Raw genomic sequence first — 25,405 nt, 5'->3', positions numbered from 1 at the left:
CTGCCTCATATATTCACCGGCTTCTTTTAAGGTTGCTCGCGTCTACTTTGCTTAATATTTGAACCGAGGGAAGTTGAAAGCCAAGTACTTATTTAAATATTGATCATGCTCAGAGCTTGCCAGAGGGCCAGAAAGCCGCAGATAGCCTGATTATCCGTCCTCGGCTGGGAAAGGTTCCACCATTCCGGGTTGTGCTGGTTTCTTTTTAGCGGGGAAGGAGTTTTAGGTGACCTCCTGCCATACTTGTTCCTCCTCCCATACTTTCTTACTTTTTTTCTCGCTACGTGTCTGACACAATTAATGAAAAAAAGGAAAGAGAAAGAAAAACACACGGTGATTCCATCCTAGTGGCGTCAAAAGACTGTTAATACCAAAGGCTACTAACACCGTTTTTTGCTTATCAGAACTTGGGAACCATTTTTACCGTTGGAATTTTTTGTTGTTTTTCAGAAGAATATTACTGTTGTTATCTGGAATACCTTGAAGTCTTGGCCTGGGCAAGAACTTTCTTTTTTCTTTTTCTTTTTTTTTTTTTTTTTTTTTTTTTTTTAAGGCAGGGCCTGAGGCCAAGCCTAGGGTTCGCCCACACGTGAAACAGAATCACCTGGGGCTGCAGCTGGGGTTAGGGGCACGGCCCAGTTAGGAAGGCAGACCCCAGGGAGGCCTTCAGGGCAGGACCCAGGTGTTTTGCTACCTTCCAGCGGCAAAGGGGGCGACGCCTGGCGAGGCTCAGAAGAGGCGCAGGTGGCCCGGACGCAGGCAGGTGGGGTGCTCCTCCCTGCCCGGGGTCTTGGGCGCCAGAATCCTGGGGCCACCCGGTGCCGGGCCTTGGCACAGCCCGCCGTTCAGGGGGGCTCCCAAGGAAAGGCGATTTGGGAATTTTGCCTTTAAAGTTGGTCTCAAGTTTGCTTTGGGAGGCCGGGCTGCTGGAGAAGCCGCTCTCCTGGGGGAGGCTCAGCCGAGCGGGGAAGGCGCGCGAGCCGGTAAGGGAGCCCTCCAGCCCTGCATCCCCCCGCACCCCCATCCCCCCGACCCCGCATCTGCCCCACGCATACCCCCGACCCCGGATCTGCCCCCGCACCCCGCATACCCCCCAGCTCCGCATCCCCCCGCACCCCCATCCCCCCGAACCCCTGATCTGCTCCCGCACCCCGCATCCCCCCCAGCCCCGCTTCACCCCCCGACCACCCATCCCCCCGACCCCGCATCCTCCACCCATCCACCCTCCCCCGGTTTCACTGTGGAGACGGTGATGGTTTCCATGAAGGCTCCTGGGTCCCGGTGGCACTCCGCGGGAGCTCGCACAGCTGGAGGCGCGCGACCCCCCAGGGTGCGGGGGGCGCCTGGTCGGGGGGCCTCAGGCCGCGCTGTAGCGGGGATGGGGCGTCAGCTGCGCGCTCGGCCCGGCCACTTCGCCCCCCCGACCGACCTCGTCGGCGCCCCGGGCCGGGAGGGGCTGGCGGGGCGGCTTCGGGTTGCGTCCTGGGGCAGGGCGGGGGCGGGCGAAGGGGGCGCGGGAGGGGGTGCGGGGAGGGGGGTGCGGGGCGGGGGGGCGGAGCTGTGGGTGCAGGCACAAGCACCTGCTCCGCCCCCGCCCCCTCCCTCCTCCTCGGCCCCGCCCCTCCCCTCCGGCCCCGCCCCTCCCCTCCGGCCCCGCCCCTCCCCTCCGGCCCCGCCCCCTCCCCTCCGGCCCCGCCTCTCCCCTCCCCTCCCCCTCCCCTCCGACCCCGCTCCTCCTCCCCGGCCCCTCCTCCCCGGCCCCTCCTCCCCGGTCCCTCCCCTCCGGCCCCGCCCCTCCCCCCTCCCCGGCCGCGCCCCACCCCCGGCCCCGCCCCCTCCCCGGCCGCGCCCCTCCCCCGGCCCCGCCCCCTCCCCGCCCGCCCCCGCCGGCGTCTGCGGCTCGGGGAGACCTTCCCGGCGCGGGTCGGCGCGGGGCGGGCGCGGCGGCTCTCCGGGGCGAGGCGGCGGGCCCGGCTCCAGGTGCGTGCTCCTCGGGGTGCCGACCCCGCGTCTCTCGGTGGCTCAGGGCAGGAAAGTTTGTTCCCGGGAACACGCTCTCCGGGGGCGGGGGGGGGGCGCGGGGACAGCGGAGGTCGGGGCGGGGGCCGCTGCTGGCTCCGGGGCGCGAGCGGGGGCGGGACGGGGGCGGGACGGGGCCCCCAGGGATGGTGGTAGCTGCTGAGCCTGGGGGCAGCCGGGGGCGCACGGAGGCGGCGGCTCCCCGGTGCCCTCCCCCGCCCCTGTGTAGCCCAGCTCCCGTGCCCTCTCCCCGTGCCCTCCCTCTCCCCTCCCCTAGTGCCCTCCGTGCCCCCTCCCGTACTGCCCTTCCCCTCCCCGCGCCCCCCCGCCCCCCCGTGCCCTCCCCCCGTGCCCTCCCTCTCCCATCCGCTAGTGCCCCTCCGTGCCCCCTCCCGTACTGCCCTTCCCCTCCCCGCGCCCCCCCGCCCCCCCGTGCCCTCCCCCCGTGCCCTCCCTCTCCCATCCCCTAGTGCCCCCCGTGCCCCCTCCCGTACTGCCCTTCCCCGCCCCCCTCGCCCGGCCCCCTCGTGTCCCCCCTCTCCCCTCCCCTAGTGCCCCCCCGTGCCCCCTCCCGTACTGCCCTTCCCCTCCCCGCTCTCCCCCCGCCCCCTCGCCCGGTCCCCTCGTGCCCCGCCTCTCGCCTTCCCCTAGTGCCCCCGTGCCCCCCCACGCTCCCCCAACCCCGCTGCAGGACCCCCGGGCGGAGGGAAGTTCCCGCAGGGCGGCGCGCGGGGAGCGGGGGTCCTGGGTGCGGGGGGCGGGGGGGGGGGAGCGGGGAGCCGACCCGGAGCCGGAGCCGAGGGGGCGCAGGCTGGCGTTCCAAGCGCGCTCCCTTGGCGGGGAGGCCCCTGCTGCTCCCGGAGGCGCCCGCAGCTCCGTGGCTCAGGGCGGGGGGCGCGCGCCGGCTCATCCCCGCGGGTGCCTGGGGAGGGGGGCCGCCCAACGGAGCCCTAACCTGCTGGCGCCGCGGGGGCCACAGGGCCTTGGTCTTCGCCAATGGGCTGTGGAAGGCGGTGCCCAGGCCGCCTCGAAGACCCGGCTCTGGGGTCCCAGCCGGCTGGATCCCTAGGGGGGGCCCCCCTGCCTCCCGAGACAGGCCGCGGCCCCGTGTGTGCGCGGCCTCCAGGACCCTGCCTGGGTCTGGACCCACCTCTGCAGACCCGGAATCTTGCAGGTTCACCATCCGGCCCGCCACTCGTGGGAGAAACGAAAAAAAAAAAAAAAAAAAAGAAACCAGACCCTCATCATTTATGGTCCTGTGGGGTTTCTAGTTTTCTGAAGCTTCACCGTGCTCTGTTCTTGGGCCCTAAGCTGTCAGAGAAAGCGGAATCCCGTTTCCACAGCAAAAACACCTGTCCTGCTAGGTGATCTGGGTTGTCCTTTGCACATGACAGTCCAAGCAGAGTAAGAGGAGAGGTTTTTACATACGTCCTGGATTTTACAGGTGTGTCCTTAAAACATCTCTGTATTTGCCGCCTCTTGGTGAATGGTGGAGCTAGGCCCTGTGGAGTACGTGGAGGGCAGGAAATGAATCCCGCAAAAACCTTTGGAACTTCTTTCTATATCATAGAATCTCAACACTATGAGCCCTGCCGTAAATCTTCTGTGGGATTATTATGCCCATTTAACTTTAAGAATTTGGATCACATCAGACCTCACATTTAGTGGTTAGAGAAACTGAGGCACACAGGTGACTCGTCCTGGCTAATAGTAGGATGGAGGATGGAGAATTAGTGTTTGTTCTGCTTTGGACTGTTTCTTCCTTGTCACAACCATATAACCTGGCCAAGAAGAGGTTATGTAACAGGTGTCATTAGACGTTCCTTTGAAGCACCTGTCCTGCCCTTTAAGAAGTCTAGAAACACTTAAAGGGGAAAAATGGTAACTGTGGCTTGATGAAACGTCATCAGAGGCCTCATCTGGAGTTCACGCCTTTTTTTTTTTTTATCATGTAAGTACTGCAAGAAGAGTTTAGAATATTTTCTCATTGTACTTTTATAAGAAAGTTCTTCGGTGGCTAAGACAAAATTAGGCAGAAATTGCAGGTGAGCTCTGATACGTGGCCTTTAGTATGTGCCATGTGGGAAAAGTATTCTCAATAGGTATTGAAACTGGAATACAATACTTATATTAGGCATTATGCTCAAAAGTAAGTACTGTATTGATACCTAAGCTCTAACTTAAAGCCTTGCCAGAGTCTATGACCAAGTAGACTCCCCAGAAAAATGGATGATATGGATATTGTAAAACCCTCTACGGTTGGGGCTTGGCTAGGATAGTACTGCCACATAAGTCTGGTAGATGATGGTAGAGCCCAGACTCCTAGGCTGACTGTAATTTTATTATGCTTTGATTTACTGATAAGATATGATAGATCTAGTTGCCGTAGGTTTTGTCTAATTGAATCTGAACGTAGATTGCTTTAGTAGAACAGAGAAGCTGTAGGATAATTCTTTCATGTGACTTTGCCACAAAGAGATGGGTCAGGTTGGGTGATTCCTATTTTGGGTTCTAAATTTCAGTTGATTTCCGGTCTCAGGTACTTTTCTGGTTTTAGAGTTTTCAGGATCTGTTGCTTTTGTTGTTGTTGTTGTTGTTTTTAGATTTATTTGAGAAAGAGCATGCACATGCCTGTGGAGTGGCTGAGGGAGAGGGGAGAGAGAATCCCAAGTAGGTTCCCCACTGAGTGCAGAGCCCTCACAAGGCCTTGATCCCATGACCCTGGGATCGTGACCTGAGCTGACATCCAGATCGGGAGGCTCAACGGACTGAGCCATCCAGGCATCCCAGGATGTGTTGCATTTTGTGGGCTTTTGCACACTTGACACTTAGACATTTGACTGGTAAAACGCCAGGTACCTTTGTATGATCGTGCATCTTAATCAACTGTAATTTTTTTCCTTAATTTGATCTTGGCACAGTAGTAATTTGCTTATTTCTACCATTACTGCTCCTGGACTACTTCTCCTGGATAACCAAGATAATGAGATTTGACATAATTTTTTAAATGAGGGAAAGCAAAAAACGTCACATAATTGAATATTGGGCATTTGTTCCAGTGATCTTCATTTTGAATCCATTTACCAGATGGGTTTTTTTTTTCTTCAGAGGTGATTTCTCCTTATTTTTTCCCCTTAATTTGAGGTTTCATTTGTATAAGAAGTTAATGAGAAAGTTTCTTTAAAAGAAAACCTTGTATCTATGAGGGAGGGCCAGCAAGGTGGAGACCGGCAAGGACATGTTTGCTTTCCTTGGTAGCGTGTCCAGAAGAGACCGACTGAACCAGCCTATTTCAAGTGGCAGGCTTTGTTTGAGAGGTGTACACGTGACCGTTTCACCCTTGAAAAATACTTAAAATGTTAACTATTGAAATATACAGACCTTCCCGTGACATGTTAATCAAGAGATCAATTGCCTGTTAATGAATTCATGGTTTAGTTCCTAGGTTCGTTGGCAAACACAAGTTATGCCATTTGTGGCTTAAGGCTAGCTTGTGCTCCTTCCCCACATCACTTGGTAACTTAAAGAAATTCTCTAAAACTTATAACAAAGTAAGTAACAGTGGAGACTCTGGAGCCAGACTGTCTAGTTAGACAGCCTGGCCCTGTCCCTGCTCTGTGACCTCTTTCTCCCTCAAGTTTTCCTTTGGTAAAACGGGGATAATCATTAAAACCTGCCCCATTGGGTGGTTTTGAAGATTCATTGAGGTAATTTACAGAAGGCCCTTCTAGAAGCACCTGGTGGAGACTGAGTGCTAGAAAACGTTGGTAGTTATATTTATGACAAACAGAAAATAGTCAAGTAGAGTTTTAGCTTTAGCAGGTTTTCCAGGTTTCAGAGGGCAATGAGAGGTCAACATGGACGTGGCCTGGACCGGGAGTCAGGGACGGAGTTAGCCCGTACAACTTGCTAATGTCTCTGACCTCACGTTGGGTCTCTCCTTTCTACCGAAAACCTAGTGCCATCCTCAAAGCAAGCTCAAGCATACTTCCGGAACCTTTGACCATCTTAATACTAAGCTCTTTCCCTCCCGAGCTCTTTAACATATTGCCGGTCCCTCTGGTTTATTCAACGTTGATCACCTTCCCTGATTTCATTATGGGCTCCTACGTGTCAGTCTTGACTTTCCAACCTGTCAGCTCATTGAAAGCAGAAACCCTGATTTAGGCCACTTTGCAGGGAGCTCAGATCAGACAGAGTAAGCTCCTGTTGGTAGTTTTGCAGACATGTCAGCAAGTCCTTTTGGTTCATGGCCTTTCTGTAAAGGCCACTGTCCGTGTTTTTCTGTGCAGCAGGTGTGTGTTGCATTGGGAAATACTGGTTTACAGGAGAAGAAAGGTGAGGGTTGCCCAGGAGGTTAGAGGACTAGCCCTTCTCAGATGTAAAGGGGCAGCTCCACAGGCCCCTTCAGAAATTGTATGTTCTGTCTGGGTAAGTGAGTGCAATTGTTGAGGAAAGTCCGAGCCTTAGGATTGAGAGAAACCTGAAACTTTCCTGTTAGCCTCTAGCAGATGCACAGCCCCTCCGTGTAGCTACTTGGGAGTATTTGACCGCTTGAATGCTACTCTTGAATACTTGAAGTGCTGGGGAGCTGATACCATAAGGATACCCCAACCTATCTCTTTTCCCCTCTCAACTTGATTGACAAATATAAGCATCTGTATTTGGAGTGTACGACATGCTACGTATGTTGGGGAATGATTACCGAGGTCAAGATAGCGAATCTTTATGTCCTGCAGTGAAGTTCTTTGTGTATGTGGTGTGAACGCTTGAGGTCTGCTCTCAGGAGCTTTACGCAACGCTGTATTAACCACGGTTAACATGAGGGGTATTAGATCCGCAGAACTTACTCTTACAGGTCAAAAGGTAAAAACTTTGCCATCTTAACATTTCCTCGTTTTCCCTAGCAACCACCATCCCATTCGGTTACTTCAAGGACCCTAAGATCATGATCTAAGCCAAAGGTGGACAATTAACCGACTGAGCCATCCAGGTGCCCTTCATTATGGTTTGGACTTGCCTTTCCCTGCTAAGTGGTGCTGAGCACCAGGTCATGTACTTGTTGGCCGTCTGTATGTGTTTGGAAAATGTCTATTCAGATCCTCTACACATTAAACATTTTTATTTTTTTTAAATTTTATTAGAGAGCAAGAGAGCATAAGCAGAGGGAGGGGAAGAGAGAGGGAAAGTAGGCTCCAGGGAGCCCAATAGGGAGCTCCATCCCACGACCCTGGATTCATGACCTGAGCTGAAGGCAGACACTTAACCCACTGAGCCGCCCAACTGCCCCCTGCACATTTTTTAACTGGATTATTTTTGTTCGTGTGCTTGAGCTGTATAAGTTCTCCAGATACTTTTGGCTATTAAGCTCTTGTTAGATCATTTGCAGAGATTTCTTATTCTTTTTTATTTATTTATTTTTTGCTATGCAAAAGCTTTGGGGTTTGATCTATTTCCATTTGTTAGCTTTTGCTGCTTATGCTTTTGGTGTCTTATCCAAAAGTCCTGATGTTGATGTAGGAGATAAAGGCAGAACGAAACATAGATAAAATTAAATGTCCTTATAACCCGCAGCCCATTGACAAATGGTCCTCCTCGAAGCTCCTCAGTGTCCTAATGTTAACGCCTTGCTGGGGAGAAAAGCACCTTAGTTAGACAATAGCACGGCCTCTTGTATCCTGTGAGTCTTCTTCAGTGTAAGAAATTCCTTTTGGGGGCACCTGGGGGGCTCAGCGGTTTAGCATCTGCCTTGGGCCCAGGGCGTGACCCTGGGGTCCCGGGATCGAGTCCCACATTGGGCTCCCTGCATGGAGCCTGCTTCTCCCTCTGCCTGTGTCTCTCCCGCTCTCTCTCTGTGTCTCTCATGAATAAGTAAATAAAATCTTAAAAAAAATTCCTTTTGGAACTTCCCTCATCTAGACTTCTCCCCTCCCCGTAGCTGATCGCAGGCTCCTGGCCATCGGGGGGGGGGGGGGGGCAGAGGCAGCCGCTCTGCCGGCCCACGGTCTGTCCCTGACCTTGAACAAAACCACCTTTTGGCACCAGGGATGTCTCGAGAATCCTTCCTTGGTGCTCGGCCCTGGACCCCGCCAAAGCTGACTGAGAAAACCATTCGGACGCTACATCAGCGTCACGGAGCTTTTCCCTATGTTTTCTTGTCTGAGTTTTAGGGCCTCAGTTCCGGTGTCGAGTCTCTAGCTTCCTTCTGAGCTCGTGTGTGTGTGTGTGTGTGTGTGTGTGTGTGTGCGCGCGCGCGCGCATGTGGTTTAAGGTCGCAGGCCACTCTGTTCCCCGAAGCCACTTAACTGGGGAGCGTGTCCTTTCCCTGTTGTTTGTTCTTGGGTCCTTTGCTGTGAGTAAACTTCCCATAGAAGCTCCGGTTTATTGCGGGATCCCTGGGCCATCGATCTACATGTCCTTTTGTGCTGATACTATACTATTTGAATGAATAGAGCTTTTTTTTCTTTTAAAGATTTTGTTTTAAAATAATCTCTATGCTGAATGTGAGGCTTGAACTCACAACCCCAAGATCAAGAGTCTTCTGCTCTGCTGACTGAGCCAGCCATGTGCCCCTGAAGGACTGTAGTTTTGTAGCACGACGGGCAATCAAGAGGGTGATCCCTCCAGCCTTCTTGTTCTTAAACTTGCTTTGGCTATCAGGGTCTTGTGTGGTTTCAGACAAACTTTAGGATCTTTTTTTTTTTTTTTGTGAAGTGCTTTCGGAATTTTGAGGGGGTTTACTTTGAATCCGTAGATGACCTTGAGTAGTGTGGAGGTTACCAATATATTGACAGTACTAATTCTTCAGGTCTGTGAACATGGGTAGCTCATATTTGTGTTATCATCTTTTTGTCAGTGTCTTAAAATTTTCGGCATATAGTTTACTTTCTCATTTAAATTATTCCTGCATATCTGTTTTGGTGCTATTGTATATGGGATTTTTTTTTCTCCAGGTAGTTGTTAATGTATAGAAATGCAACACACTGTATTTTGTACCTTGCAGCTTTATTGAATTTAAAGGTTGTTTGTTTTTTGGTGTAGTTCTTTAGGATTTTCTATATACAAGATCACGATGTTTACAATTTTTCTTCCTTTGCTATTTGCCTCTTTTTCTCTTGCCTAAGTGCTGTAGCTACGATTTTCAGTACTATGTTGCACAGGCGTGGAAAGCATGGATATCCTTGTCTTGTTCCTAATTTTGAAGGGGAACGTTTTACCTTTGTTGAGTATGGTGTTGCCGTGAGTTATATATGGCCTTTATTATGCAGAGGCACGTGTTCCTCCTGTATCCAAGTTGTTGAGTTTTTAAGCATGTTGAATTTTGCCAAATGCTTTCTTTTTTTTTTAAATAGTTGTCTTTTTTTTTTTTTAGATTTATTTATTTATTTATTAGAGACAGAGAGAGAGAGGCAGAGACACAGGCAGAGGGAGAAGCAGGCTCCATGCAGGGAGCCTGAAGTGGGACTCGATCCTGGGTCTCCAGGATCATGCCCTGGGCTGAAGGCAGTGCTACACCGCTAAGCCACCGGGGCTACCCCAGATGCTTTCTTTGAATCCTTTGAGACAGGGTTTCTTCTATTAATGTGCCACATTAATTGATGTTTTTAATGTCTTTATCACTTTTTATAGAAATAGAGGTTTTCTTCAAAATTCTTAGAAATGATTTTGTTGCATCCCCTAAGTTTTGGTATGTTGTATTGACATTATTTCTCAAAGTATTTTTTGACCTCCCTTTCGTACCTTTTTAAAAAATATTTTATTTATTTATTCACGAGAATACACAGAGAGAAAGGCCGAGACACAGGCAGAGGGAAAAGCAGGCTCCATGCAGGAGCCCGACGCGGGACTTGATCCCGGGTCCCCAGGATCAGGCCCTGGGCTGCGGGCGGTACTACACCGCTGAGCCACCCGGGCTGCCCTTGACATCCCTTTTTATGTATTTGACCTATTGGTGGTTGGAAGTGTATTGTTTTAATTGCCACATACTGTAACTCTGTCTCCCCACCTCCAACTTTCTTCCTGTTACTGATACCTAGTTTCATATCATCATGTTTGGAAATGATATTTAATATCTCAATTGTGTTATGTTTGTTAGAATGAGGTTTTTTTTTTTAAATGTTCTGTTCTGCTGAATGGAATGTTGGTATAGGTAGGTCCATCTGGCCTGCAGTGTACTTCAAGTCCACTTTTTCCTTATTGATTTTTCTGTCTAGATGATCTATTGATCATTGAAAATGGGTTATTGAAGTCCCTGGTATTATTGCTTTGTGTCTATTTCTGTCTTCAGATCTGTTAATGTACTATTTAGGTTTTCCAATAGTAGGTACACATATAATTGTTAAATCTTCTTGATGAATTGACCTGTGTCATTGTACAATGACCTTATTTTCCTCTCATTATAAGTTTTGACTTAAACTTTGTGTCACATGTGTAGCAATCCCTGCTCTCTCCTAATTTCCATTTGCATGGAATATTCTTCTATCCTGGCACTCTTAGTCTAGGAGTGTTCTTCAAGGTTAAATGAGTCTCACAGGCAGCTACAGCTGAGTCTTGTTTTTTTTTTTTCTTTGTCCATTCAGCTGCTCTTTGTCTATTTTTTTAAAGATTTTATTTATTTATTCATGAGAGACACAGAGAGGCAGAGGGAGAAGCAGGCCCCATGCAGGGAACCTGATGCGGGACTCAATCCCAGGACCCCAGGATCACGCCCTGGGTCGAAGGCAGGCGCTAAACTGCTGAGCCACACAGGGATCTCCTGCTCTTTGTCTGTTAATTTAAACCATTTTCATTTATGATGTTGAGTCCTTATTTCTAGATAAAAACTTACTATGACTTAATTGCTTTGTGATTATTTCATAGGTTTATTTTTCCTCTTCCTCTCATGCTGTCCCTTTGGTTAATTAATGAGACTTTCTGGGGTTCTCTTCCTATCCTTTACCCTGTGTGGTGAAATCCTTTCAGGGGATTGTTTTTAGTACCAAGCTGCTCTGGACTGGGAGAATGGAATGATGCAGGTAGGATGCTTCCTATGCTCTTTCTCTGTGACCATCCTCCATAATATTTTAGCTCCATAATATTTCTGTTGCTTTTCATTGAGCTATTTTTTGTTGTTGTTGTTGTTGTTGTTGTTGGTTTGTTGTTGGGGAGGGTGAATGTTGGGACCTCCTAGTTCTCTGCTGTGCTGATATCACAAACCCTCCAGGTGTATCTTCAGAAAGGTTAAGGGGAGAATTGTTTTATCATACAGTTTGCTGATGAGGGGCCGTTCTGAACAATTTACTTTGGTGACAGTCCCTCAGGTTTAAAAACACATTCCATACCCTGCTTTCAATTCTTCTATGTCAGAAAAGAAAAACCTGTTCATCTTTTGTTAAGTGACAGGATTTTGACTCCTCTCACCGCCTCTAGATACGGAACATATTCCAGTTGGCTATATTCTTAAAGTGTGGTACTTCCAGATGCTGTTGGGACAGCACGGAGCATTGTAGAACCATTCGTACTCTTTTGCTTAATGCCCCCCCCCCCCGGCCTTTTAGGGAAGCAGTAAAGCCTCAGGGTTAGCATGACCAGCTGCAGGGCCGACTTGAGGAGATTCCTGGGTTCTGCTACTTACTACCTTGTCCCAGGGAGGTCACCTTTAGCGGACCTTTTTAGCTCTTCCTCCCATAGCATGGTTAAAAGGATTCCATGGTAGCCTGTGGAAAGTGCTTAGCACAGAACCAGGGATAAAATAATTGCTCAAATGAGGGCATTTGAACTATGTTATTTCTAAATAGCATTAGTGACTCTTGACGGTCAGTCATCTCAAAAATTACCAAGTCTGAGGTGTATTTTTTTAAGACAGATACTGCTGCTGAGCCCTGTCTCTTTTATGACTTTGGCAATTTCTTTCTTTCTTTCTTTCTTTCTTTCTTTCTTTCTTTCTTTCTTTCTTTCTTTCTTTCTTTCTTTCTTTCTTTCTTTCTTTCTTTCTTTCTTTCTTTCTTTCTTTCCTTCCTTCCTTCCTTCCTTCCTTCCTTCCTTCCTTCCTTCCTTCCTTCCTTCCTTCCTTCCTTCCTTCCTTCTGATTTCTTAGTCCTACGAATAGAACTGCAATTTCTCAAAATTGTTTTCTGCATTTAGCCTTTTGCTCTAACTTTTCCAAGTATTTTAGATCGTTAAACTTACTGTTCCTTTTAGTTCCAAGTTTTGCACAGGTTTGATAGGTATTTCTTTAATGCTTTAGTGATATAATAACACTCTTATGTAGGCTAAAGGCCTAGTCCTAAGGCAAGGCAATTTGGTGTGTCTGTACAAATTTCTGTTTGATGTTTGCCAGTGTCAGGTAGAGTTCAACTGATTACTCTTGTACGAGCATCAGATTTTTGATTTTCGATCTTTCCATAAGGATCTATACAATGTCCAACAAATCTGTATCTCTAGTATGTGAAGTTAGCAGTTTAGTAATTACATGATGGAATGAGGTTATTCTCAAGTGACTTCTCTTTTTTAAAGATTTTATTTATTTATTTATTTATGAGAGTCACACAGAGGCAGAGACACAGGCAGAGGGAGAAGCGGGTTCCTTGCAATGTGGGACTCGATCCCGGGACCCCGGGGTCACACCCTGAGCCTGAGGCAGACGCTCAACAGCTGAGCCCCCCAGGGGTCCCTCTTAAGTGACTTCCTCTTAGGGAGTCCACACTGGCTCCAAGTAGCCACTGTCTCTTCCAATAGTCTGCTCTAGGACCTTATGTAGAATCAAAATGATACTCCTTGAATCCATAGCTTGTAGAATCTGCCTGTTTGAAAATTGGAACGACTTGTGCCTGCCTCCTGTGGGAAACCTGTCCTTTGCCACTGGTCCTGATGGGTAGGAAATTGTGTAGGGTTCTTCTTCGCCTCTCTTGAAGCCTGGAACTCAGAGCGGCTTGATGCTTTCTTACGATGGACTTCCCACTTAGAGGAAGTCTTCACCTGGAAAGTCCTTTCCTTCAAAGAGGAGATGAATTTTAAATAGAGAAGAGTTCTTTTTAGCCTTTATTTCACACCAGTCCTAAGCAGACCTATTTATCCCTTCCTTGATGTTCTGGTTTAAAAATAAATGGACATTGCTACATCAACTTTACCAACTTGAAGTTAGCGGTGACGGTGAAGTTATGTGGAGAGGGTGGCACGCGTGACTTTTTGAAACTACGCTGTGTATAAACCTTTTAGCTAACGTCTTTCATTAAGACAATCTTCGCCAAAAAAAAAATGAAATTGAAACCACTCTTAGTGGTTTTATTAATTTTTTTATCACCTCCTGTCTCCTTCCTCTCCTACCCCAACCTCAGATTATTTGGGGCTTTGGTTTGTCCAACATAACTCTCTAGAGCATGACACTCTAATTATTTGAGGAAAAGAGGTAGGGAAGAGGGTAAAAAAGCCACTTGTACCTTTACGTGTGTGGAAAACCCCAGAAATCTATGGATCAGTCCTGCCTTTAGTCTAGAACTCATAAAATGTGAAGATCTCTACATTTATCCATAGAGCGCCTATCGTTTCCAGATGGAATATCTTTTCCAAATGGGATGGAACCAATCTTTTCTAATTGATCATGTCCATGAACTGTGATTTCTTTAGGCAGTGATTTTATTGCCACCTGTTTATGAAGGTGGCTGGAGGTAGCGTCTGGTTGGGATGGATTGGTGGGAGAAGTTACCCTCAGATTAATCATTTTAGAGAAGGTGTAATCTTCCTACCTTGGATTCAGAAGAAGCCACTTTTATCAGACTCAGCACATCTAACTTTTCAATGTAGGCTTTTGTGTACTTGCCAGGTCCCGACCTGTCGGAAGTTCTCAGGGATGGATTTCTCCAAGTGCCTTTTGTACCAGTTACCACAGCCCCTAGCAACTTAGCAAGTTTCCCGCTGACCACTCCCCGTTTTTGGAGGCAAGAGACAACACACGTGACCTCTTTCCCATGTTTTAATAGGACTTTAACTGATGGATTATTAAGGGAGAATAGAAGTAATTGTATGTTTTTTGTCACACTAAGTTCAGTAAAACTTGAATTGTTTCTTTCATTTGATTGCCAGAACTATTGATGGCCTCCTCATTGAATATGAAGTATTAAGAATCCTTAAAATCTTAGCCATGGGAGTTCTAATCATTCCTTCAGGGCTAGCTAGCTTCCAGCTTGGACTGCAATAGTTTATTATGAGATATGAAGGTCTCATGTCTTTATTTTTGTTTTTTAGCTTTATAAAATTTTGAAATTTCACATAGAAGCAAGTAATCTATTTCAGATATAAATTTGCTTGTTTTGCCATAAAAATGAATAGTCTATGCTTATCTATAGAACGTCTCAAAATAGCTTTTTGCTTGGCTTGTCTTACGAAAACAGGAATTTTTAGGAGGGAAAACCCAACTTTACCATGAGCAGTTGGAAAAAATTGCATCTTGAAGAATGCCAAGCGTGATTTGGATATTGTGGAATATACCGCTTTGGAGGAGGGAATGATCTGTACCTGTCTCGTGTATTTGACTCCCTCTGTCATTCTCTAGTTCCTGATGGATTATGATTGGGAAATGATGATGCAGCTTTTTGTATTTAATGAATAATTTTGCCCTTTGATGCTGATCATAGGAAAATTTATCTCCACAGGCTTGTTGTGGTATCTTTGTTGAGAGCAGCAGAAATTAGATATAGACAAAATGTTGAGGTTTAAATGAATGGAGTATTTTTTTTTTTTTTTTTTTTAGTGGCAGTTGAACATGACTGCTGGTGGTTTGTGCCATTCATTTTAAGTCTGGTAGTAGATTTTTGGGAAGAAGAAAGGTTTTCTTTTTTCTTTTTTTAAAGATTTCATTTATTCATGAAAGACACAGAGAGGCAGAGACCCAGGCAGAGGGAGAAGCAGACTCCCTGCTGGGAGCCCGATGTGGGACTTGATCCTGGGACCCTGGGGTCACAGCCTGGGCCAAAGGTGGATGCTCCACCGCTGAGCCCCCCGGGCATCCCCAAGAAAGTTTTTAAAAGGACTTAATCTGAGTGTATCAGAGGCCAGACCAGAAGCAGAATTTGGGTTGAGATCTTAGCATGGCCACTGACCTACCAGGTGGGTCACGTGGCCTTTGTGGGTGCTGGTGACATCATTTGAAGCCCAGGGCTTTGTGTCAAGCCCTTCTCCATGGTGAGTTCCCTTCCTAGGCTTCATCTCTGTGGGATTAAAGACGGTGCCCCAGGCTCCCCCTCCATTCCTGGCGGCCGCACGGTTCCCTCCTGGGGCGGCTGGGGCACGTGGGGGCCGAGTCCGCTGCTGCTGGCGCGTCTGTCGGTTGCAGGGAGACACACGGCTCGTGGCCTGTGACCCCACGGCGCCCCTTGGGCCTCCCTGCCCGGGAACGATGTAACTGGCCGGGAATACTCTAGCACTTATTTTTAGATGAATTCTAAGATGACTGAAAATGGCTGTAAATTTGATGTTGGATGGAACTTAATGTCCCTGTGTATCAGTTCTTCCCGCCTGGGTGTAGAGAATGGCCTGAAATGCATGGCTTTTTGATAATGTCAATTTTTAGCTAAAATACAGCTTATGCTGGTTCTTTCTCCTTCCTTCTCTCTCCCTTTTCTCCACGCTTCCTTCCTCCTCACCTTCACCTTCTCTGCTTGTTCTCCTAAAACTTCATCTGATTTCACGATTTTCCTCAAAAGCTATAGCAAGTTTCAAAAACCTCTACTGTTGTCTGTACACCCGACTGGTAATAGTAAAGAAAACAGACTCGTCCTGAGAACGCTGGTGTTTTTAAGGCAGGACAATCCTTCTAGCTGTCCATGAACCTCGTGATAACTTGGTGTTTTGGAAACTGGACATGATTCTGCGGGGACTTTCCTTGGGGAACACAGGGCCTCCAGGTCCCCTTCCCGGAGTTCTTCTCCAAGCTTTGGCCCTCTGGGGCTTGGGCTGTCATGCCTGGGTTTTGGGCCTCCACCGAGCTGAGTTTGATATCGGGTGAGGGGTCGTGTGTCCGGGGAGCCGAGGGCTGAGGGGTACGAGGCCTGAGCAGAGTGTTGGGGACTCAGAGGACCCTCAGTGCACGGGGCTGGGCTGCGGCGTGAGATGCCGTGCGCGGGGCATCCCCAGCCCACGCCAGGGCATTTTCTGGGGCCTGTACCCCGTATGATGAAGACCAAAGTATTGTCCACTTTTTCCTGCCCTTCCATTGTTCTCGATTTGCACAGTGACTACAGATTTGCTTCAGAGATAATGAAAATAAGCAAACTGAAGAAATAAACATTTTGTTTTTTATTTATTTATTTTAAAGATTTTATTTTTTTATTCATAAGAGATGCAGAGAGAGAGAGAGGCAGAGACACAGGCTGAGGGAGAAGCAGGCTCCATGCAGGGAGCCCGACCTGGGACTCGATCCTGGGACTCCAGGGTCCCATCCTGGGCTCAAGGCGGTGCTAAACCGCTGGGCCACCCGGGCTGCCCAGAAATAAACATTTTAATGAAAATCTGTACTTAGTTCACAAATAAAATCGGAGTACCTATCCGACGGCAGGATTCAATCACAAACTTGAACTGTAAAATGGATGTGTCTTAAACAAGTATTATGTGACTTAAAAAAAAAAAAGCAACTCTTTCCAATTTGGGCTTATATTGTAAATACTTACCCCCCCCCCCCAGTTAAGTAAGTTAGAAACTTGGACGTTAGAGGACACCCTATGTTGCGCTGTGCTGGCGGTGTGCTCGTAATAAGCTTACGTGTTGAATTTCTAGAGTAAAACCTGGCTTGGTATGTATTCCAATAACCCTTGGAGACTGGAGCTGTTTTAAAGAATTCTGGAAATTTGGACGAAGGACTTGGTGCTGTGCTTCGTGCATCAGGATTGAACGGATTCTAACGTGTCTGTTGGGGCACAGCTCTGGCGTGGGGAAGTGGCGCGGTTTGGGTCCCATCAGGGCCCGGCTGGAGCTGCAGCGGAGCTGGGGGAGGCGACAGCGCCTTCCGGCCTTCCTACGACCTGCACAACGGCCCTGAGCACGGTGAGCGCCTGCTGGCTTTACGTACTTTTGGGCCCAGATCCTTCGAGCAGCTTGGTAATCAAGACTGAAAACCCTTCCGCGGCACAGCAAAGGTCACTAAGGCCCTGGAGCGGTTAGAGCTGCATCGCATCTAGTAGGAGATACTGATCGAATGAATCATCACTTCATGTGTTGTTTTGACAGGAAGTGTATCATGTCTCAATAATTTCCTTGACATTTTTTTTTTCCTGCCAGGTGCCTGTTTTCTTCTTGTAAACCTGTTTCCACAGAATTCCAAATATGTGGTTAATTTTTCCTACTGATGCATCATGACCGTTCCCCTTCCTTGTTAGGAATACCAAGTTCACGTTTGTAAGGAATTTAAGGCTCACTATAGGGACGTGAGAACCAGTAGCTGTTGGAGACTCAGGGCCAGCCGAGGAAGGTTTTGTCTGCTGAGGGGATCATTTAGAAAGTGTTAAAAGGTAAGTGTTGACAGACCCTGTCTAATGCCAGATATACGTGAAATATTGCCCATCTACGGAGAGATTAGGGTGGATTTTCATTTTCTATTTTTTACCGTTTTTATTTTATTTTAATTCCAGTGTGGTTAATATACAGTGTCATGTCGGGTCCAGGTGTATAATACAGTGATTCAGTGGTTCCGTACGTTTCTCAGTGCTCATCATGCCACGTGTACCCTTAACCCCCATCTCTCACCTTCCTTCTAGCAAACATCAGTTTGTCTTCAATAGTTAAGAGTCTGTTTCTTGGCTTGTTTTTTTTTTCCTTTGTTCATTGGTTGTGTTTCTTCACTTCAACATGAGTGAAATCATATTTTTCTTTCTCTAACTGGCTTATTTTGCTTAGCATTATACTCTTTAGATCATCCATGTTGTTGTAAATGGCAAGATTTCATTCTTCTTTATGGCTAAATAATACTCTGGTGTATGTGTGTATGGATACCTTTTATGCCCATCGGTTTATCCGTGGACATGTTGGCTGCCACCATAATCTGGCTATTGTGAATAATGCTGCAATAAACACAGCGTAATTTTTATTTTTTATTTTTTTTTTAGAATTCGTGTCTTGGTATGACTTGGGTAAATACCCACTAGTGCAATTACTGGATTGTAGGGTAGTTCTACTTTTAAAATATTGAGGGAGCTCCATCCTGTTTCCCACAGTGGCTGCACCACTTTGCACTCCTACCAACAGTGTAAGAGGGTTCCCTTTTCTCTGCACCCCCACCAATTCCTGTTGTTTCTGGTGTGGATTTTACCCGTCTTAACGGTTGTGAGGTGCTATCTCATTGTAGTTTTGATCTGTATTTCCCCGATGAGTGATGTTGAGCATCTTGTCATGTGTCATTGGCCATCTGGATGTCTTCTTTGGGAAAATGTCTGTTAATGTCTTCTGCCTGATTTTGAATTGTTTTTTTTGGGTGTTGAGTTTGATAATTTCTTTATAGAGTTTCGAGACTAACCCTTATCCAATATGCCATTTGTAGATGCCTTCTGTCATTCCATAGATTGTCTTTAGATTCTTTTGCTGTCCAGGAGCTTCTTACTTTGATGGAGTCTTAATAGCTCATTTTTTATTTTCCTTGTCTCAGGAGACATATCTAGAAAAACGTTGCTATGGCTGTTGTCAGATTACTTACCTGTGCTCTCTCTAGGATGTTGATGGTTTCATGCCTCACATTTAGGTCTTTAATATGTGTCGATTTTATCTTTTTTCTATGGTGTAAGATAGTGGTCCACGTTTACTCTTCTGCATATAGCTGTCCTGTTTTTCCAACACCAGTTGTTGAAAAGATGGTCTTTTTTTTCCCCCACTGGATATTCTTTCTTGTTTTGTCGAGGCTTAGTTGACCATAGAGTTGAGGGTCCATTTCTGGATTTTTCTATTCTGTTGAACTGTGGGTCTCTTTTTGTGCCAGTACCGTACTGTTTTGATTATTGCAGCTCTGGCATATAACTTGAAGTCCAGAATTGTGATACCTCCAGCTTTTACTATTTCAAAATTGCTTTGGCTATTTGGGGTCTTGTGGTTTTATATAAATTTTAAGATTGTTTGTTCTACTTCTGTGAAAAATGCTGTTGGTATTTTGGAAGGGAATGTATCAGATCTATAGATTGTTTTGTGTAATATGGACATTTTATTTATTTATTTTTATTTTTATTTTTTTTAATTTTTATTTATTTATTTATGATAGTCACAGAGAGAGAGAGAGAGAGAGAGAGAGAGAGGCAGAGACACAGGCAGAGGGAGAAGCAGGCTCCATGCACCGGGAGCCCGATGTGGGATTCGATCCCGGGTCTCCAGGATCGCGCCCTGGGCCAAAGGCAGGCGCCAAACCGCTGCGCCACCCAGGGATCCCTTATTTATTTGTTTTTAAAGGTTTTATTTATTTATTCGTGAGAGAGAGAGACAGAGAGGCAGAGACACAGGCAGAGGGAGAAGCAGGCTCCATGCAGGGAGCCTGACGTGGGACTCAATCCCAGGTCTTCAGGATCACACCCTGGGCCAAAGGCGGCGCTAAACTGCTGAGCCACCCGGGCTGCCCAATATGGACATTTTAATATTTTTTCAATCCACAAGCACGGAATATTTCTATTTGTGTCATCTTCAATTTCTTTCTTCAGTATTTTATTGTTTCCAGAGTATAGGTCTTGACCTCCCTGGTTAAGTTTGTTTCCTAGGACTTTTTTTTCTTTTTTCTTTTGGTGTCATTGTAAATGGGATTGCTTTCTTAATTTCTTTCTGTTGCTTCATTTTTAGTGTGTAGCAATGCAATGGACTTCTGTACAATCATTTAGTATTCTACTTTACTGAACTCATTTATCAGTTCTAGTATTTTGTTTTTTCATGCAGTCTCTAGGCTATTCTATGCATATTTCATGTCATCTAAAATAGGGATAGTTTTACTTGTTCCTTACCGACTGGATGCTTTTTATCATTTTCTGTTTTGTATACATACGTAACTAAGCACAATATTCTTTCATCATGAGCACAAGCTCCTTGAAGTAAAATACATAGCTACGTCCTTAATTTTTTAAATTCTCTTTTAAAAAAAGATTTATTTATTTTAAAGAGGGAGAGCAAGCAAGGGGGAGGGGCAGAAAGAAGGGGGAGAGGGAAGCTCAAGCAGACTCCCCCTGAGCACAGAGCCTGACGTGGGGCCGGATCTCCCTACCCTGAGATTCAGACCTTAGCTGAAACCAAGAGTCTGGCGCTTAACTCCCTTCACCACCCGCGCCCCTGAGGAGGTATCTGTTTTAAGCCAGATACTGCTGAAGGCGATATGAGAGACGTGTAAAGTTAGAGCCCCTGACTGGGTCCATGTAGGTCACTCCATGCGGGGCAGCTTGCGTGGTGGCTGCGGGGAAAGGTGTGGCCGGGGCAGAGGCTGTGCTCGGGCCTGCGGGCTCCGGCCGGACGAATAGCGGCCTTTCTTGGTCTTCTGGTAGAAACTGATGTAGAAATCCGGTTCCCTAAATTAAGAAATGACATGTGTGCAATGAAATTCTAACTCAGTGACGTGTGCATTGTGTATTGAGAGCATTGGTGTGTTTGCCCTTGGTTTTGTAGTGAGGGCGTATCTGTATGTGCATCATTACTGGCTTTACGCTTGTTTTATTATGATAATAAAAACACTGAACATTTTTATCAGTGATTTATTGCCTACAGCCTTTTATATTTTTTGTATGATTTAAATTCAGTCATTTCCTAACTCTTCCCTTTTTTGGTAGAATAAATCTATCCCTTGTATTTATCAAATATAGAATTACTGCATTTCAAGTACCACTTATAGTACGTTCATTCTTTTAAATAAAAAATGACAATGTTTTCAGAGTGCCTGAGTGGCTCATTCAGTTAGGCGGCCGATTCGTGGTTTCTGCTCGGGTCACGGTCTCAGGGTCATGGGATTGAGCCCCACATCGGGCTCCATGCTTGGCTTGGCATTCCCTCTCTGTCTTTAAAAAAAAAAAAACACACAAAACAAGCAAACAAACCACAACTTGTTTCTTCCACAAGTTTTAATCTTTCTGGTAGGATTACATATTATAAGTGGTGAGCCTTATACCACTAGACATTTAAAAGCATACAACTTTATCGTGTGTAATTTTGAAGACTATGGATTTTTTGAGGGCATGCTTAAAGGAGTTGACAAGTAATCAGAGACAGACCTGCTATAAATAATTAGTCCAAGCTTTTAGCTGTGCTTAGAAAACTAGTTTTCTATTTTAGATTTTCTACATCAATTAAAAAAAATTTGCGTAGGAAAAAGATACAATTGACCGGCAAAACAGTGTCCCATACTTCTGTCTTTAATGGGGCAAAATGTCAAAACCAGAGTCTAGTTATATTGAGATGCCCATATAGGAAAAAATTACTGCTTTTGCAAATGGCAAGGGTTAGGGTGCTGGCACTGCAGTAGGTGGGGGACATGGGTGGAGCTGGCTCTGAGGGGGGCACACTCCACGGGGCTCCTGCCCCTCATCTCAGCTCCCCACCTTAGACTCTTCTTTGTGCTCATCTCCGGGGGTCAGCAGGTGCTTAGTGGCGTGCACACAGCACTACGCAAGCCTCGGGCCTCAGCCACCCCGTGTGGGATTCTGTGAGAGTCTCTAATGGATGCAGGTAGCAGGTAAAAAGCCCCTGTGAAACCTAAGCCATGCTTCTTAGGTCCCCTGAGTTAGAATGCCGCGCGGCGGTCACTTAGGCAGAGCGTCTCTCTCCCCAGGGCCACAGGGCCTTCTTGCCAGCAGAGCTCTGGTGGTCCTGTGCTCTGGCGAATGGCCCTTCCTTCAGGATTATGGTTGACCAAAAATAAGACCAGTCACAGGAAAGAGGAATAAATCCTTAGCTGACGAGCTTGGAGAAACTCATTTCTAAATAGGTTACTTTTGCTTAAAATGCAGTTCTTACTTAAAAACCTTAAATGAGACTTGGGGTGTCAAGCTAGCTCAACTTGATGGGCAGTTTTGTACTTCTGGTTTCCTCATCAGTGAAATGGGGATAATCCCAGCTCTCCGAATAAAGCTGGATAGTTTGCCAGTCAAATGAAGTTATAAATTGGAATGCCTTGGCTTTGTGTTTTTGAGTCATTTAAAATCTCTAAACCTTCAATGATGATAAAACTTTGCAAATAGAGCTATTTATGGCTTAGATTTATTGCTGTACGTGCTATAAATACCCATGTGGAGAAGCAGTAACTGTGATCATTGGTGCCATGCCAGCTCCTCTGTCTTTATGCTAATTTAATACTTGTGCATCTAATAACATGAAAGAAAAATATGGAGCCAAGTCACATTAGGGAGCAAAGTCTCAAAGAGGCCAGTTCTGTAAGAAAGGGGCTAATAAGTAGCCACGTTTGGTAGGAATCCCTTCTGTATTTGAGGTTGGAAAAAAAAATCAAAAAAATTTCAAAACCCATGTGTTTTTTCTTCCATTGTTCGGCCAGAGTATAAAGCCATTTGAGAAAGAACATTAGTGAGGCATTTTGTTACAGCACATTTCCCTTCTCTTCAGGAAAAAGAAATTACCACCCCAAGAGGTTTTGTTAGCAATTCTCTCATTTGTTGGTGGGAATATAGACATTTAAATAGTTTATAAACGGCGGCCGCTTTTACTGAATAAGGTTTCATGAGCCCCAAGCATTAGTATATGGTAGTCCTTCAAAGCCAGTTTCTCTTACGTTGGTGGTCAGATGGAAAGGTGAAGACAGGGTCAAGAACTTTTTTTCTCATTTCGTCTGGGTTTGGACATATTCCATTTTAACAGTTATTTTTTTTTCAGTTGGCACTCTATCCTGGAAACATTTTGGGCTACGTACATATTGACTAACCTGGAGTTTTGAGTCGTGGTGCCTCCCTGAGAAGGATTTGGCTCTTGAAGATACATATATATTTTTAAATCTCACTTCTAGGTCTTGGGTGGGGTGCACATGGTTTTTCTACTGCAGAAGATGGGGACGTAGCCCCTACTTGCCATAGGCCATGGGCACAGAGCCCCTGTGTAAATGTGTCTGTGCAGTTGGGAAAAATGGAGCCTACGAGGTTTAGCCAACCATCTGAGCAGGTCCTGTAGCTTTTGAGGACCCTATTACGGGGAGGGTCAGAGTTCAATCTGGAAAGTCTGGAGTTGCTATTATCAGTGAAGATGGTAACTATTTGTCGCTTTCCCTTTGTTGGGCACTGTGCCTCTAGCTCTGTGAGTGTTTTAGTTTCTTGAACAACCTTACTATTGGTTTTACAGATGAGAAAACTAAGGAAAACTTAAGCAGTGTTTTCTGGGTCCAGTGGCTTTTGGTCTCTGGTATGTGAGACTCCTTTATTAACTTTGCCAAGGTGAGCGGGGGTCCGGCTTGTTCACGTGTAATACATCATCATCCTCTCCAACTGATCAAAGGTCGTCACCACCTCTGTATCTTCATATTTGTCTTGATAGTGACATGAAGTGCCTCATCTTTTACACCTGCTACAACCTACACAAGGCACTTAGCTGTGTTTGATTTGACTTCTATAGCTTGACATCCTAAATATTTCCAGGATGAAGAGCCTGATGAGTTACTGGTTGGTCGGTTATGACCCCTTGAAGTTCACGTCTGTTTTTAAGAGGAAATGCTCCAGACTAGGCACAGAATTCTGACGTCAATACCTGTACTGTTCCCAGCATCTTTTTTTTTTTATACATTCCAAAAGGCTGTTTACATTTTAAAGAATTTTGAACTTGGTGACTTCTCCTGTAGGCACTCCCAAGGATTTCTCTACTTTTTGTTCTTGATGACTCAGCACTTGGTCTTCATTGACCTTGATTCTGTCCCCTTGGGGCCTCCTCAGTTTCCATTGGCTTCCCAAGAGTGGGCAGTGGTCATCCCTTCCCCCAACATGCCAGAGTGCAGATGATAAGGGGGCATGTTTTCTGCAGGGAAACACTGTTATAAGTGGCTTTTGTCAGTCTGGTTTTTGATCACCATGTACCGGCAATTCTGAAGAGTAACTGTTAATGTTACTTGGCACCAAAATTCTCCACTGGTCTAACTTCTAAATAATTGCTACAGTTACTGTTGCACTTTGGTATCTGTATAAACTTCAAATTAGCACATTTTAATGACTTACCCTTTAATTTTTGCATTGAATACCATATCAGTTAATTAGGACAACTCCTGTGTGTTCAGTTGGTCCCTAACATGGGCTGTACAAGTTTTGAGAGGAGGTTAGAAAAGATGGCCTCATTCCAACTTGCTGCAGGTGCAGCGAGTGTGTCCGATACCCGCAGTACTACTACATAGCATATATAAAAGGTGGGTCTGGAATAAGCAGTGATAGCATGGTGATGGTAAAAACCAAGAAACAAAATTTGAGATACTTTAATTCTGTGTGACCAAGTAGCATTCGCTTAAAGTGTAAAGCAATGATTGCAGAAAAGGTAACCCTCATGCACTGTTGGTGGGGATGCAAACTGGTGGAGCTACTGTGGGAAATGGTAAGGAGGTTCCTCAAAGAGAAAAAAAAGTTACCATGTTTTTTTAAAAATTTATTTTTATTTTTTTTAAAAGATTTTATTTATTCATGAGACACAGAGAGAGAGACACACACACAGGCAGAGGGAGAAGCAGGCTCCATGCAGGGAGCCCAACGCGGGACTCGATCCCGGGTCTCCAGGATCATGCCCTGGGCCAAAGGCAGGCGCCAAACCGCTGAGCCACCCAGGGATCCCCATGTTTTTTTTTCTTTTGTTTTGTTTTTTTAATCACCATGTTATCCTCCGGTAATTCCACTAGGTGTTTACCCAAGGAGTATGGAAACACTAATCTGGACAGATACACAAACCCCAATGTTGCTTGCAGCATTACAATAACCATATTATGGAAGCAACGTAAGTGTCAATAGATGGGTGGAGAAGATGTGATGCGCACACCCGCGCGCGCGCGCGCGCACACACACACACACACACACACACACACACACACACTGAAATATTCCTCAGCCATAAAAACACAAAATCTTGCCATTTGCAAGAATATAGATGGACCCAGAGGGTATAATGCTAAGTGGAATAAGTTAGTTGGAGAAGAGCAAATACCATATGATTGCACGCATGTGTGTGGAATTTAAGAAGCAAAACAAACGAACAAAGAAAAAAGACAAACAAAAAGGAGACTCCTAAGCATAGAGAGCAAACTGGTGGTTACCAGAGGGGAGAGTTGAGTGGCAGGATGGGCGAAAAATAGGGGAAGGGGGTTAGAGAGTACACTTGACCCCGATGAGCACTGAGTCATGTATATAATTGTTGAATTGAAATACTGGATTTGGAATTTCAATTTGAAAATTCTTCATTTTTTTAGATTTTTAAAAAATTATTGACAGGAAGTGAGAGAGAA

At 46.2% G+C, this 25,405-nt stretch overlaps 1 protein-coding gene across 5 annotated transcripts in view; it reads left to right on the top strand.

The window, feature by feature from the left end:
* The first annotated feature begins 1,901 nt into the window (after positions 1–1,901).
* ARHGEF28 (Rho guanine nucleotide exchange factor 28) overlaps positions 1,902–25,405 on the top strand; it is a 311,495-nt gene continuing 287,991 nt past the window's right edge. For 2 of the 5 annotated variants that reach the window (XM_055332801.1, XM_055332798.1), the window contains exon 1: positions 17,445–17,498. The gene's annotated coding sequence lies outside the window, so the exon portion shown is untranslated. Of the gene's footprint in view, positions 1,981–17,443; positions 17,499–25,405 lie in introns of those variants that run through there. The other 3 variants (XM_055332795.1, XM_055332796.1, XM_055332799.1) reach the window with 3 other exon arrangements.

The sequence above is a fragment of the Nyctereutes procyonoides genome, unplaced genomic scaffold (assembly GCF_905146905.1).
Source record: "Nyctereutes procyonoides isolate TBG_1078 unplaced genomic scaffold, NYPRO_anot_genome, whole genome shotgun sequence".
In the NCBI taxonomy this organism is placed as follows: Eukaryota; Metazoa; Chordata; class Mammalia; order Carnivora; family Canidae; genus Nyctereutes; species Nyctereutes procyonoides.
This window is presented reverse-complemented; position numbering and strand designations above follow the sequence as displayed.